Raw genomic sequence first — 10927 nt, 5'->3', positions numbered from 1 at the left:
CCTTTCTGACTTCAGAGCCTAGCAACAGCGAAGCTCTTCTTTTCCACAACACCTTTATTTGAGCAAAAAGTCAGTGATAGTAAAAACAAAGAAATGAGTCAGAAGCCTGTTTGTTGAGTTCCAAACATCAGGAAGCAGTTTTTATTAGCTAGTAGTTTGGGAACTTTCTGTTTTTCACCTCAACAAAAGTGTTTCTGCATTCACAATGACATGTTCAGAGCCTGGAACTGGGCAGTTCTGGGTCTCAGCAACTGAAGAAGGGAGCCCAGGTGCTTTGCATTTTCTCTGTGAAAGGGGTGTGCCTGCAGCGGGGGCAGAAAGGGCAGTGTTCACGCCCCTGAGCTACAGAGACCGGCACATCCTAGCCTCGCGCTGTACTAGGTGTGGGGCCTCAGTTTCTTCATCTGTAATGTGGGGCTAAATGCTTTCTCGAGGTTCTTTGAGGAGCAGCTGATGCACAGTAAGGGGTCAGTGACTGTCATTCGTCCCCACCCATCCTGGGGAGGGCAGTTCCTCACTCAGGGCTCGAGTGAATGCCTTGGTGCTGCTCTGGTATCCTCAGGGCCCCATACTTCAAGGCACTGGAGTCCCAGCGCTTGAGTTTGAGCTCTAACCTGACCACTTCTGCCTGAGCCTCAGGCTTCCCACCTGTGTAATGGTTGTGAAGGCTCTGACTTAGCCCAGGGCTCAGCCACATGGTGGAAGGCAAAGTCTCTGCTCCTGAGAAAGCCAGTCTTGTTGAGGGTGGGCAGGTGACGGTAGTGGGGTGACATTCTTGCTTTTCCCTAAGCAAAATGTGCCCTTCCTCACCGTCCCCAGTCTGGCTTCAAGGCCAGCTCCAAAGTCCCCTCCTCCCTGAAGCCTTTCTGGGTGGAATTCTCCTCTCCGTCTTTGTGTGCCACCAAGTGGTGCTGGCGCTTCTGTCAGTGCTGAGCATCGGCAGAGCCTCGGTCTGTCCATATGTCCACTTCCCTGCAAGATGGGGAAGAATCCACCTCTGACTCGGTCGGGCTGCTCTCCAGGGTGGAGGCTGCTGGCTGACCTGCAGAGGATGTGGAGGAATATTTGCAGGGTGGGTCGGGGAGAGTAGTAGCGGGGGAAGAATGAGAGGGAGGATGCCTTGTTAGATGAAGAAAACGGCAGGTGGGTGGGGGCCAAGGGCGACCCAGCCCTGCCCACAGATAGCCCAGGCTCACTGGGAAGTTAGAAAGATGAAGCAAACACTCCAGACGATGCAGGCACTCAGGGCACAACCCAAGAGAAGCCAGTAAATTGCTAACTGCTGTGGTCATGGGATGCCTTCCATCTGCCGAGATGGTTTCTATCCAGTTATCTCATTTAACCCCTCTGAAGCAGGCCCCACAGGGAGTGGTTTTTATCCCCATTTGGCAGGGAGATAACTGAGGCCCACTCAAGACCTGGCTTGCCCATGTAGGGATGTGGCAGAACCCTGACTTGAACTGGGCGTTCTGATGCCAAAAGCAACACCTTTCCCATTACCCTCCAGCTGGTTTAAACATAAAAGGAGGCAGGAAGTCAGAGGAGGCTGAGGTCAGTGGGGGAGGATGGAGGCCAGGAGGGCTTCTTGGAAGAGAAGACTTGGGCTGGGCCTGCAAGTTCCAGGAGGGTCCTGGCCCATGGGAATGAAGAGGAACACGCCAGACGGCATGGGGCTTCCCACCGTCAGGGGCTGAGGAGGGCTTGGAGAATAATCTGAAGGGCCCACCCTGGGCCAGAGCCCAGGTGGCCTGACCTGGTTCAGCCCCATCCCCCTGTGACTATAAATGGGCTTGCACGCAGTGTTTTCAGTTGCATTTGGAGTTCCCGACAGGCTCCTCTCTGCACACCCGATAAGGTTAAGGCCCCAGCTGATTCCATCCCAGCCGTAAATCACCATAATCCCTGGGTATTTTCAAACACTGATTATGGCCCCTAAATTCAATTGGCAGATAAAGACATCCCTTCATTTTATTCCTCCTGAATTTTTTTTTTTTGTAAAGATAGAGAGGGAGACACAGAGATTCATCCAGAGATCTCCTGAGGTGGGCGTGATCTCTCCACCTTCGTTTAGTGCCTGTCTTCTGAGATACTCCCCTCTACCCCAGGTAGTCTCAGGGTCAGCTTCCTTCCCTGCCTCCTCTTTCCTCTCCGCCCCACTTCCCACCTCTCCCTCTCTCCTTCGCTTACCCCTTTACTGCACCTGTATCTTTCTGGGCTTTTCTCTCTCCCTCGACCTAGATCCTCTCACCCTTTTTGCTTTCCCTGGTCTTGGTGTCCTTATCCCCACTGCTGTCTCTCCTCTGAAGAAAGTCGCTGTCTGTCTTGGTGGCTCTGAAGCTGGGCCAGTCTTTCCTGGGGTGATTGTCCCCCAAACCAATGTCTGATCTTCAGGGATTTTCTGCCAGGCCTGCCCCTGTCCCCTCTGTCTGAAGCCTGTGGTCAAAGCCCTCCCAACCTTAGCTGCTCTGTGTTTGTTCCTTAGACCGGAGGCTTCCCAGGGTAGCTGGCACATGGTAGGTAAGCAGGTCAGGCCATGGGTGGATGGGTTGTGTCCCCGGACTGAGTGGAGGCAGGGGCTGGTGTCTCTCCCCAGTGGACGGTCCTCCCTGCCCTGACCAGAATCCAAGCCCACAGTGGTGCCCATGCCACAGCCCCAGCAGGCCCTCCTCCCTGTTATGCTGGAGTTCCGCAGATCACCTCTTTCTTTGGGGCGCCCTGGCTCAAGCCCAGGCTGGTATCGTCAAGAATAACAGCTTCCTTCCTCCAGGGAGAAGGGACCTGCCAGCAACTAAATAAACACAGATTTTATTGGGTGATTAATACATGGAGAAAGAAGCTCCTATCCCAGTGTCTCAAGATCTCCTTGCTCCTCTCAGAAATGTCGATTCAGGAGAGCATCTGTGAGTCCCATCAGGAGGCTGGTGGGCCAAGAGCCCACTTACGAGGGAGCTCCAGAGCATCCCTTGGTGCCCACCACAGCCTAGGTACTATATGGGGGCAGGTGGGAGACAGAAGAATTGAAAACCCAGCCCCTCTCCTGGAATAATGTTTTCCCTGGGGGACACATCATGTAACTGATACAAGGTGGTCCAAGTTCAATTCTGCAATCAAGTGTGAGCTGAAGAGTAAAACTGTGTGTATATGTGGGAGGGGAGTGCAGCTGGAGAGCAATCCAGGAGGACTTCCTGTAGAAGACAAGTTTTAAGTCAGGAAGTAAGTGAGGTGAAAAAAATGGCTTGGTTGAGGAACAATTTAGGTCAGACTGAGGGGTGTCCACAGGCACAGAGATGGGGGATTGGCGGTCAGTAGGGGAGCACATCCAGGAGGGGAAGGAATGAGGTGGAGAGGTAGTGGGTGACTTGTGGAGGTGAGGGGTGTGCACAGGTGTGGGTATGTGTATGCATCACAGGGGAGAGAGCCATGAGAGCTGAAAGCTTCCAGCAGCTTTTGTGCTGTCAAGTTGTTCAGTAAGAGGGACTGGCTGCTTGACAGTGGAGAAGTACGAGACCCGGAGATGGGGAGGGGCCTGCCCAAACTCTCCCAGCTGCTCATCAGCCCCACCAGGCCTGGAACCCAGATCTCTCAGGCTGGTCTGGGAGTAAGGTCAGAGGGAGAAGGCTATCAACACCTCTAAATGGTGGGGCTGGGTCCGGGAGGGTTCTAGGAGGGGATGGGGTGGGAGCTCCCGAGGGCTTATGCATTCTATTCCATCCCTTGCCATGCACAGGTTCCCAGGTCTTGGTAAAAGACCCACGCCTGCCTACTGAGGAGAGAGCTGTGTGGAGACTCTTAGGGTGGGCTTCCAAGGTCCACGTGCTGCTGGGTGGGTTCTCCAGGCCCCCGGGAGATGGGGCTTGGGTCAGGTCCTCTATCCAGGGCGTGCCTCAGCTTGGAGGCGCTGAGCATGATTGATCCCCAGCTGAGGACCACACTGCCATCTGGGCCTTCCGCTTCCCAGCTAAACCAATGTTTACCCTCAGCTGCGGCTGCCAGGGGCCAAGAGGCAAATATTAGTTTAAGGAGCCAGAGCCAGCTCATGGGCTGGGGGAAACGGCTGAGGCTGCCGATCATGATTTCTTCCTCTTTGATGATTTTCATTTCTTTTTGATTAAGAAAAATCCTGCTCTTCCTTCTGCTTCAGAGGCTCTTCTGGCACTTCCTTTCTGCTTACCCCAAATTCTGCCAGCTATATCACTGCTCCACACCAAACCCTCCCCTCCACCAGGAAGCTTTCCCAGACCTCCCTCATTCAAAATGACCCTTCCTCCTCCTGACCATCAGCACATGGAGACCTAAGTGGTATAAGCAGCTCTGAGTCATGTATTGTCCTGCTCTTTAAAGATACAGCATATATCCTCTTTGTATATAAAGGAAGGTATTATTGTGCCCATTTTGTAGATAAGGAACAGAGGCTCAGAGAGGTCTGATAACCTGCCCAAGGTCACACAGCTGGCAGTTGGTGGAGCTGGGATTTGAACCCAGGAGCTTGGGCTACATTACCTTCCAGCTTCTCTAGATGTGAGTCCATCTGGTCTCCCTATTAAGTCTGGATGCCCGACAAGAGTGGGGACAGTGGCCCTCCTGTGCCTTCCAGAGTCGAGCTTACAAGAGTTCAAGGCATCAAGGATCAGCTGCGCATGTTGGGCACAGATAGGCCACCAGGGCCCCAGCAGTTCTGGTACACAGAAGGGGGCAGTGCCCAGGATGCCAGATTCAGTTGGGAAGGTGGTTCTGCCTGCCTTGTAGTTCCCTGGAGGCTCCCAAGGGCTTTGTCTGGTTCAGTTGTTCCTGTGCACTCTAGTTTTCTACCACAATGAATATATATAAAGTTGAACCACATGTAATCGCCAGTATTGGACTGTTTTTAACTTACAAAATAGGCAATCTCATATTTGCCCCTAGCATCTCTTGGGCTCAAGAGATTGTACTGGGGGCCTTGGAGAGAGTGGGGGGCTCAGGGTGGGGTGTATGTGGAGGGAGGAGCTGGGGCCTTGCAGTATTGGGAACGATGCCTTTATTTCAGATGCAGGAGACCGACTGAATCAAGGCTTGACTTGGCCACTCACTACCTCTGGGCAGTTCTCAGCTTCTCTGTGCTTCAGCCTCCTCATCTATTATTTGGACATAATTATACACGCCCCACTTACCTCACAGATGTGGAAAGGCATTTACACAAATGAGAAGGGCTTTTGTCTTTAGGTTAAAAAGGAATACCTAATTTAAAAACACCACCATCCCCTGCCAAAAAAAGCCAACCCCTCAAACCAGCTCTCCAATTAGAAGAGGGAGCCTTGAACCCAGGTCCCTGTATCAGGCTGAAAGGAAAACCATGCAATCGAAATTGCTCCTTGGAACAAGATCTGTGGTTCTCCAGCTGGGTTGCTCGGAACACTGGGGTTCCACAGAGGTGTCTTGGAGGCTGCAGAGAAGGCCAGAGAGAGGGGGAGGGGACAGGTGCTCTGCCCACCTCCTAGACTTTGGCTAGAGCTTTGGGTTCTTTTAGACAAAAGGATTCCACTGCTTTTTTAAAAAGTTTGAGATCCACTAGACCAAATGATTCTATAAATCCATGAGATCCCATGGCTTGAAGATTCTCTGAATCTTAAAGTCTATGACTGAGTGATTCTAGGATGTTCTGCCCTTCCCTCTGTGAGCCCAGAAAACATGTTTGTTTCTCCTAAATTTCCCATGGTTGGGTTTAAAGGGAGAGGGTGGAGGTGGGTGCTGAGATGGGTGGAGAACCCCGTTGCCTGTCCAAGCCAGCCACCCGCCCTCCCCGGCTCCCTCCCATGCCCTGTGCCAGATGCGGACCAGCAGGAGGATGTTTGTGGAGACAGTAAAGGGCTGGCAGCACCGCCCAAACGGGCCAGCAGATACCCGCCAGCAAGCCGGGCGGCTGCAGGCTGACCCTTGGTTACAGATTAGCCAGTGCTCCGGATGTGAGAACGTCAACAAATGGGACTCTCAGGCTGACGGCAAGCTCTGCCTCAAAGGAGGCCCTGGCCTGCCCTGAGGTCCTCCACGCCCAGGTCCTACCTTGGTTACCCTGCACTGCTGGCAGCGTATGGCAGGGCCGGGTGGCTTTCTGGGCAACAGCTGGCCCTGGGGCCCTCCTCAGTCTGTCCCCTCTCCCTCCCCCTCCTGCTCTTCACCAGGTGTTTGCTAACAGTTTTCTCACCTGTCAACCCAAACCCTCCTGTGCTTCAGCCCAAGTCAAGTCAACTCCTGTGTCTTCCCTAGCGCACTCTGAAACAGGAAGGGGACTTCAGCCTTAGCTGGGGATCTTGATCCTGAAGGGGATATTTATTGTAAAGGAGAGAAGACTCAGAGGGAGCCCCAAGGAGGGTATGTGGGACACAGATGGATTCCCACCAGGAGAGTTTTTCTAAGTCATAGTTATTCCAAGGTGGAGGGAGCCTTGGGAGATGGTAAACTTCCTGACCCTAGGGCCATTCTAGCTTCTAGCCAGGCTGAGAGATGGGCAGGGATTAATGGATTTCCTAGTACCTTAGTTCCTCTAAGGTTCTGTCTAATCCTAGATGCCAAGACTCTGGTAATTAAATTGTATTCAAATACTTTCCTGTCTCCGGGGCAGGCATGGTAGCTCACGCCTGTAATCTCAGCACTTTGGGAGGCCGAGACCAGCAGTTCACTTGAGCTGAGGAGTTCGAAACCAGCCTGGGAAACCTAGTGAAACCCTGTCTCTAACAAAAAATACAAAAATTAGCCAGGCGTGGTGGTGTGCATCTGTAGTCCCAGCCACTTGGGAGGCAGAGGCACAAGAATCGCTTGAACCCGGCAGGCAGAGGATGCAGACAGTCTAGATCTTGCCACTGCACTCCAGCCTGGGGAACAGAGCAAGACCTGTATCAAAAAAAAAAAAAAAAAACATTCCTGCCCTTAAACCTTGCCCTTTCCACTGACTCCTGGCTCTTCCCTCTCCCAGACTCCCTGCCCAGGGCTGGGCACACAGTAGGTCGGTGAGTAGGGCCCCCAGCACCACCTAGAGGAGAGGAAACACATGGCCGGGACCTCCCTGCCTTGGCAGTGCCTGCTTATTTCTGCTCTGGCTCAGGGTGTCGGTAGAGCCACTGCCGGCCACCAGAACAGGCAAGAGCTGAAGACTGACAGGTTCTTTCCTGAATGATGGGACATGCAAGGGGAGTCAGCTTAGCAGCTTCTCCTCGTGGCCTTGTGACATCTCTGTTCCCATTATAAACACCTCCAAAGTAGAGGGGCACATGTCCCGGCACCGATTATGTAACTTGTTGCTTCCGAATGTGGGGCCACCCCACTGCTTGGGGTGACAGGTTGCCCAACTGGTTTTTCTAAGCCTTATCCATCAAGTGGTGCAGCCCTGGGCTGAGGTTGGTTCCATGGTGTTCTCCCATGGCTTGGGGCCCCAAACACTGCCCTGACCTCTAACTTGGTATCGGCTCACTCAACTGTGACCTTTGCCGTCCCTTCTGCGGAGGGTGCTCTGACCAGCTCCTGAGTCTCGAGTTTCATCTATTTCAGGGCCTCGACACAGCTGGGCTCACTGATGGGATGGTTATTTTGGAGCTGCTGGCTGCCTGCAGCTGCTCCTGACCCTGAGGGGTGGAGAGGGAGAGAAGACAGACTTGGGCTGGGCACTGGCCCTAGGAATTCGTTCCGTTTTTAGCTGTTTCCCAGCAGCTTTTGTCCCTCCCCTCCCAACTCTAGCAAGATTTCAATCAAGGCTAAAGGGATCCTCTTCCTACCTCCTTCTTCTCTTTGTACATCCTCCACTGTTTCTCCTTCCTTTCTTTATCCTCTCACCTCTACATTTTTGCTGCTGCTTCTTGGTCTTTGGTGATTTCACTCAGTGAATATTTCCTGGGTACCCATCATGACTGATGTGAAGTCCTGCATTAAGGTTCAAAAAGCCCCTGGTCTGAGGACAGGTGTACCTGACTTTTAGTTGAGACTATGCTCAAGCCAAGCAAATACTAATATCTGAAGTTATCGGGTAGCTTCTCGGTGCTGGGGATGGTCCCACTTTACCTCTGAGCTTTCCAACAACAACTCAAGGCAGGTATTATTACCCCTATTCTCTGGGTGAGCAATTTGAGGCTGGGAGGAAGGTTGCTTACCCAAAAACCATCAGCCAAGTGCTGGGTCAGACATTTAAACCTAGGCCTGATCCAGACCTGGATCACCCAAAGCCCATGCACTTTCTTCTGAATCATGTGGCATTTCACATGCCAATAACAATGGCTTATATTAACCTAATGACTGTGCCAGGTGTCCTATTTAGGTACCCTGTGTACCTTACTCCTTTTCATCCTCACAGCGTCTCTTCTAAGGGGAGTATTAGATACAGATTTTATATAAATCAGTAGATGCTGATTTCACTGCTGAAGAGGCCCCAAGAAGTTCAGCTATTTGTAGCCTTGTCTTACAGGAAATGGCAGGGCCAGGATTTGAACCTAGACTGATGACTTCAAATTCATTGCACTTAACTGTGCTCTTGTCCTGCCTACTAGTATATGAATGTTGGTTACTGAAAAAAACCTAATGTACTTTTAGGTTGCATTATTAGAAGTATAGCATACATACCAAGGGAGGTGATGGCCACACTGTGCCTTGAGCTGGTTGGTGCACATCTAGAGTACAGAGTCTGGTTCTGTTCATTGTCTAAGAGGTGGGAAGATGTGTGGGAAGTCTGAGTATTCCCTGAGAATTGTCTTCAGTACTGGGCTGACAGGCAGCTCAGGAGGTAGTGGGTTAAATACAGGGAGGTAGATTTTGGTTTAAGAGAAGGAAATACTCTTTAAAGACAGATTAACTCCACAGTGGAACAGGTTGCCTGGGAGTTAGTGAGCACCTGGTAGTGTGCATGTTTAAGTAGAAGGGGACGCCTGAAGGGGCAGAGAGACGAGGATAGCTTGCATCCAGTCCCATTAAGAGCTTTGTTCTGAGGGTCTGCCCAGCCCCAGGAGCTCTGGACTGATTGTCCTGAGGTGGTGGTGTGGGCCCTGTGACAGCTGTGTTCCTGGAGCTCTGGCTGGACATATCTGAGCGACTTGCTTCCTCTTCTCCCTGCTGTTACTGCCCCTTCCCCTCTCTGTCTCCCACCCTCTGTAGTTCCCAAGGGCCAATGCCTGGAATCCCGGAGGGGTGTGGGAGCAGGGGCTGTTCCCCAGGGTTCAGGTCAGCCCACTGCTTTCCCCAGCTCTGCACCATTTGTCTCCCACCTCCCCCCTGCACAGGCCCTCCTCGCCTCTGCCTCTCCCATTGTCTTTCCCACCTCCCCCTGCACAGGCCCTCCTGGCCTCTGCCTTTGCCTCTCTGCAGCCCCCCAGCCTCTCTGCACCATCACTGTCAGAGTCAATTCCCTGGAATAATCACATTTTCCGGCCGGCTCCCTCCTCCTCGCCAACATGATTCCAGGAAACCCCAATCAGCCAGGCCCCAGGAGGCCTCTCCAGAGCTTTGGGAGGCTTGGGGGGAAGGGCCCACACCCAGAGCTTTCTGGGGGCCAGACAACACAGTTTCTGGAAAGGGCAGGGAAAGGGTGAAAGTAAAGAGGGAGGTTTAGTGACCATGTCTACATTCAGTTGGAGCTGAATTTTGGCCTCTGCTGTCCCTACCAGAGCAATCCCCCAAGCTTTGCTGTCATACCCGAGAACCCCAGCCATCCTTAACCCAGTTCCTGAGGAGACAGCGCAGATTCTCCCTTGGAGAGGTTCAGAGAGAAGGCCTGAAGGAAGGGATCGGTCCATGGTGTGGCTTACAGTGGCACCAGGCAAATTTGGAGAGATTGACTCACACAGAAGGGCTTCAATAAACAAGGAGAGTCTGGAAGTGAAGGATGCGGCATTGGGAGTTGGACAGACCTTTTTTTCAATCCTGGATCTGCCACATGGTGGCTGTCATAATGCCGCTGAGCTTTATCTGTAAAACAGGAACACTTCCACGGGCTGCTGTAAGAATGAATTGCAGGGATAATTCATGGAACATGGTGATTACTTTTATTGCAAGTTACAGGACTCCATAAAGCAGAACATAACACAGCCATTAGAAGAATATGGTGTTGGAAACAGTTACTGGCATGGATTGGTGTTCAGGTGCTGGGGATAAGACAGAAGGAGCCCAGGAGTTAAACTTTTGAAAATTTTGGAAAAAACTCCAAGGGTTCTTAGCCTGGAGTCCTTGCCCATGGATGGCTTCATGTAGTTCATGAATGCTGAGAAATTATCTACAGAAGTTTGTGAGAATGTGCATTTTTCTGGGGAAATGGGTCATCACATTTTCAATGTCATCACATTTTCAAAGTGATGTAGTACATATAAAAGGTAAAAAACAAGTGATGTTTATATAGCATGACACAATTTTTGCACTAAAAAAGTAACCAGCTGGGTGTGGTGGCTCACACTTCTAATTGTAGCACTTTGGGAGACTGAGGCAGGAGGATCGCTTGAGCCTAGGAGGTGGAGACCAGCCGGGCAACATGGCGAAATCCCATCTCTACCTAAAAAATACAAAATTAGCTGGGTGCGGTGGTGCATCCCAGCTACTTGGGAGGCTGAGGTGAGAGGATGGCTTGAGCCTGGGAGGCGGAGGTCACTGTGAGCTGAGATATCTCCACTGCACTCCAGCCTGGGCCACAGAGCAAGACCCCGTCTCAAAAAACAAAAACAAAAAAACGCCAAATAAACATACAAAAAAACCCCCCAAAATACAGCCTTTAAAAAGGCTGAAAGGTCATGCATACAAATATTAAAGATGTTTTTCTCTGGGTGGTGGGCTTACAGGCGATTATTTTTTCTTTTTGCTGAACTGAATTTTCTACAAAATACCGTTTTGTATTTTGTATAACTTGTATGATTTTAAAAAGAATGATGAGTTTGATCCCCCATTAAGCCACTTTCAAAAGGATATCTTGGATAGATCTACTTCTCTC

At 51.5% G+C, this 10927-nt stretch overlaps 1 protein-coding gene across 1 annotated transcript in view; it reads left to right on the top strand.

The window, feature by feature from the left end:
* Window positions 1-10927, top strand: part of NEURL1 (neuralized E3 ubiquitin protein ligase 1) — a 102900-nt gene that overhangs the window by 79387 nt on the left and 12586 nt on the right. The window lies entirely within an intron of this gene.

The sequence above is a fragment of the Piliocolobus tephrosceles genome, chromosome 9 (genome assembly GCF_002776525.5).
Source record: "Piliocolobus tephrosceles isolate RC106 chromosome 9, ASM277652v3, whole genome shotgun sequence".
Taxonomy (NCBI): Eukaryota; Metazoa; Chordata; class Mammalia; order Primates; family Cercopithecidae; genus Piliocolobus; species Piliocolobus tephrosceles.
Note: the sequence above shows the minus strand (reverse complement) of the source record. Positions and strands in the feature narration are given on the sequence as shown.